Source organism: Sinocyclocheilus rhinocerous, unplaced genomic scaffold (genome assembly GCF_001515625.1).
Source record: "Sinocyclocheilus rhinocerous isolate Xijiao unplaced genomic scaffold, SAMN03320098_v1.1 scaffold591, whole genome shotgun sequence".
In the NCBI taxonomy this organism is placed as follows: Eukaryota; Metazoa; Chordata; class Actinopteri; order Cypriniformes; family Cyprinidae; genus Sinocyclocheilus; species Sinocyclocheilus rhinocerous.
In genome coordinates, this window is record NW_015641476.1 from 2,279,027 (window position 1) to 2,284,155 (window position 5,129).

Below are 5,129 nucleotides of genomic sequence, written 5' to 3' on the forward strand. Positions count from 1 at the left end.
TATGAAACGTAGCAAGGAGATCTGTAAAATAATCCATGTGACATCAGTGGTTCATCCGCAATTATACGAAGCTACGAGAATACTTTTTATGCGCAAAAGAAAAAAACCCCCGACTTTATTCAACAATTAATCTCCTCCGCATCACCCTGGATTATTTTACAGATCTCGTTACTACGTTTCTGGACTTGGGAACATTTCAGTTGCGTTGCTGTCTATGCAGGGTCAGACAGCTCTCCGATTCCATCAAAAATATCTTAATTTGTGTTCCGAAGATGAACGAAGGTCTTACGGGGTTTGAAACGACATGAGGGTGAGTAATTAATGACAGAATTTTCATTTTTGGGTGAACTAACCCTTTAATGGATCAAACAATGAGACTAAAAGTTTGATACTTGCATGTCTTGCCCATTTGAATAAAAGTGTTGAGGCTCCAGTTGATCTTGGCTGATTTTTTTCTTGATGAGAGAAGTCTGAGAATCTTTGATGAATGGAAAGACAAGGCCGCAGCCTGGCACAAACTTGGGGGTCCTTAGAAGACTTCTAGCTCAGCATCCTCATCTTCTCAAAAATCTAAAAACGCACCTGATCTTGTGATTAGTGATCTTTAAAGTGTGAAGATGTCACACCCTCGGGATTTGAGTGAGCCAATGAGGAATGGAAACTTTGGAGGGAAATTTTATGATCCTTTGTCTTCTAGCAGGGTGTTTTGCATATGAAACTGAATTGGCTGTTCAAGAGAAGAATCTTAAAGATTCTTATAATACTAATGTGTCACAGAGTTAGCTAAATGTAATGTAAATTAACAAATAGGAAATGTAATTTGAAGCTCACAGATACCAAGCAGGCATATGTGCGATATTGGTTAATTAAGTAATACTACAACATTCATTGAAGGTTTAATATATAGGAAAAACACTATAAAAGAACATATGATTACATAGGATAAATGATTGTACATGTCTCAAGTGAAGACACAATGTTCTGGAATATGCATGTTTATTCATAGAATGGTCTGTCTATGAATTTATGTGGAGAAATGGTCCATTCTATGGTCCTGTGTCTGTCTTTCACAGTGCACATGGCATTTTTCCACATACTTTTTAGCAATAAAGAGTCTTATCAGATGGTAGCCCTGGTAACTGAGCCCTCCTGGAGTGATAGTTGCACTTTCAGAGGATGGTTCGTGGAACTCACAGAGTGGGTTTTAAAGATTATTTGTTATATATAACTAATAATTGTGTGTCTGATCGGTCCAGCTGTTACACGACCTTGCACCCTTGTGTTCTCGTAGTACGTCATCCTCAAAGGTCAAAGTTCAATTCCAACACTCAAGAACACAGAGTACCCAGATGTGTTCTTGATATCGAGGATGCATCAAATACAGACGAGAGAAGCAAACCGTTCGAAATCCGGAAGCTTGTAAGCTTAAACTTCTAGTGTTAAACATTCTGTTGCATGCATGCAAAAAAATGCCTGACTGCCTGTGAAAGTAAACATGTCATTTTGTTTGCCGTAATCTTAATAAAGTGATAAAGACCTGAAGAAAGCCTGCAGTACTTTTTAGTGGCATATTAAAAAGAATATTAACATTGACAAAGCACAATTAACACAAATACATGCAGCAAAATAAAAAGAGATAAAATAATCAAAAAAAATAATGCAAGTAAATGTTTTAATTAGTTATGATGACATCTGTGATGTTATGTTATATTATTGTGCATTGGGTGGTGCTGTCCTGCTATTTAATATGTGCTAGGATGGCCAGATGAGCAACAAGACATCTCCATTCTCACAAAGATGCGTTCTGTGTCCTCGTGTCATTCTGAGTTTGTTCTTTAAGGGTAGCCTGGTAAGACCGGTCTCCATGAGAATGCGAGCCCGTTGTCTGCGTTCTTAGAATTGAGAAACATCCTCTGTCATCATTTACTCACCGTCATGTCATTCCAAACCTGTAAAGAAGTGAAAAACGTGCCAGTATATGTCCATAAAATGAAATTCAATGGGGTCCAGTGTTGTATAGACCCCACTGGCTTTCACTGTAAAACCCAAAACAGTTTAAATATTATACAAAATATCTACTCATGTTTCACAGAAGAAAGTTATACAGGTTTGGAATGCCATGAGGGTGAGTAAATGATGACAGAATTAGAATGTTGGGTGGAACTATCCGTCTAACCATTTGCGTTTGGAACCTGCTATATTCCTAAGTAACGTCTGTTTGCATTCTTTCCTGTGTAAATATATATTAGTTTCTCCTTTGGACAAGATATTAGTTTAAAATTAACCAGACAATAAAAAAGCTAACAATGCACTGATTAACAACTCAATCCCTGTGCTGCACACAAGAACAAATCAGAACAGATGCTCATACAACTAAGAGCCTGCCAGACAGTCCTGAATAAAACACATGATGTATTTCTGCTTTAAAATGAGGAGAGGAGAGCAGAAGAGAGGAGAGGGTGTTTCATGAAGAAAAAGAGAGTGACAGTGGGCATGAGAGAGAGAGAGAGAGAGAGAGAGATGGGGGAAGGGCAGAGACATGAGCTACTCGGCTTCCAAAACAAATTAAATTGAACACACACACACACTCAAACACACACATAGAGACGGTTCAAGTAAAAATACTCAGCAGGCATAATGCTGTTTGAAAGCAAAGTCTGCCGACAAAGATGCCGTGACTGCAGCTTACAAGAACGACTCAAATTTCCCCCTATAATGACCCATAACAATCCAACCAGTCATTAATTCACTTAGTGATCCATCATATTCCAACAATTGTCGGGAACAAATGCAGAAATGACAATCATTATCTGAGCTGTTTAGGTGTGCAGGGGTCGAAAATAGGCACAACTCCTGTAGCTAATGCATATACATGAGCAATGTAAGTTTGTTTCTTTGTTCATATTGTGTATCTTTGACTTTGTAACCTTAGTATGGTTCATTTGATTTGATCTGTTGTATTTTTGTTAATCTTTAATGGACAAATAAAGTGGTCATATGGCATTGTATTACTGGACTCTGTGTTCTTGTAGACACCCCTGCTGGACTCAAGCCAGACATTCCCTAAATCCTAAAACCTAACCTCCTTTACAGCACTGAAAGCGAACGTCCCACCCTCCCTGCAAATTGCAGTCCAAAGCAACGTTTCCTGAACGCATGAACGTGAACGGATCGGACGACCAGAGACAACATTACTACAATACATCATGTGTCATTCACCGGTGAGAACTTTATAGTACAGTTAGTAAAAGTACAATACCAGGAAGGAAGATCAGGTTGTTGATGTTTGCCTGCCATTCTGCTCTGTCTGCACAGAGTGCGTGAACGTGCTGATGACCTATCCCTTCTGCACGAACAAGGTGCACAGAGGTATGCAAATACATATGTTGTAGGGGTGGAACGGTTTGCGGAAAAAAATCGAACCGTACGGTTCTCCACACACGGTTCGGCACGCGCTAGGACCGCGGTTCAACTTAAATCTGACACCTCATCTGTAATATGGTTTGCTATAAATAACACGTAAAACAAACAGGGTTCGGCTAATGTAGCCTATGTTTCTGTTGATGGATGCGCATTCTGGCTTCCCAGTACATTACAACAACAGCGATGAAAAACGTGGACAAACCATTCACTCTTGTTCAATGCGAATGCCGTATGCTGGAATATGAGCAGTCATTTATTACATCATCACCTGGGTGCTGATAGCGCGCGTGCACAGGTGAGACCTGAACAGCACACGTTGATATCTGTGTTTAAACTAAACTCATTTAAGCTTTGCCAGTTTAAACATTTAAGAGCCAGAGGACGCGCGCAGTGACAAGATTTGTGCGTGCGCTCATGCGAAGCGCGCAAACCCGCGCCTCAGAACACACGCAAATATTAAGCTCTCTCAATCTTAGACCTACCTAAAAAAAAAACAGAAAATGAGTTTATTTTATTTGTATCTTTACTCTATTGTATTTATTTGTGCTGTTGCTTGTAGTTAGATAGATTATTCTTATTAATGTTTATTTTTATTTGACAGTATAGTTTTCCCCCTAAACATAGCACATATCACAGCTAACTCCTTTATTATGATTGGACCTGAGATTTTTTTTTCAGGATGTCTTCAGTACACTCATTATTTTATTACATTATTTGATTGATAAAACAAGTCACTACTTTGACACACCCTGGATATGTGAAAAAGCAAGTAACCGTAACCGTGACTCTAAAACCGTGATACAAACCGAAGTTGAACCGTTCCACCCCTAGTAGCTATTATGTTGTTCCATGATATGGATTTTGCTATACCGTGGATACAGTTATATTTTCATGAATTCAAATTTTGCATTTATATAGTTTTGTTAAATTTGGTACGCTTTTGCCAATTTTAACACAAATGACGATAAAGAGTCGAGGCTGAACGTTTTTGTCCTCTGTGTGCAACGCCGTACTACACAGGCATTAGTAATCAAACACATAGAGCATCATAACAGACCAAATGAATAGAGCACAAATCGCCTACTGGTTCCCAAACTCGGGGACGCGGCAAGGCTGAGAGATAGTGTACAGTCAGCAGATTATTTTGCAAAATAAATCTCTGCAGGGTAATAAAGACTACACTACGTAATTTTCCCGCTTTTCATGCGGTCACTTGCCTGATAAGTAAATAATTGAGCGCAAAATATTAATTTGACATATTTTAATTACCTCAACATGACTCGCAGTACCCGCATGAGCGCTCCGTTATCAGTTGTAGAAGTTGTGGTTGTATCAATAACAGACCACTAGATGGCGCGATTGAAGACAATATTTCACAATATTACAGTTTATTGTATTTTAATAAATAAATGTAGCCTTGGTGAGCATAAGAGACTTTCCAAAAAAAGAGGGGGTGGGTGGGGCCTTGAAAAAAAAATTCTCTCTACAAAAGGGGAGCCGGCAGAAAAAGTTTGGGAACCACTGGCCAACTCAAACACACAATATTTAATTTAATTTAATTCATACAGGCCTACCTCATGTTGCACGTTTGCACTTTTTGAGAAAAACAATGGCACAATAAAAAAAAAGACTTTTCAGGTCTATGTCCAATCCCTCACTTTTTCTAGTTATATAAGGTTAAAATATTTTGCCTGTAATTTTTTTTT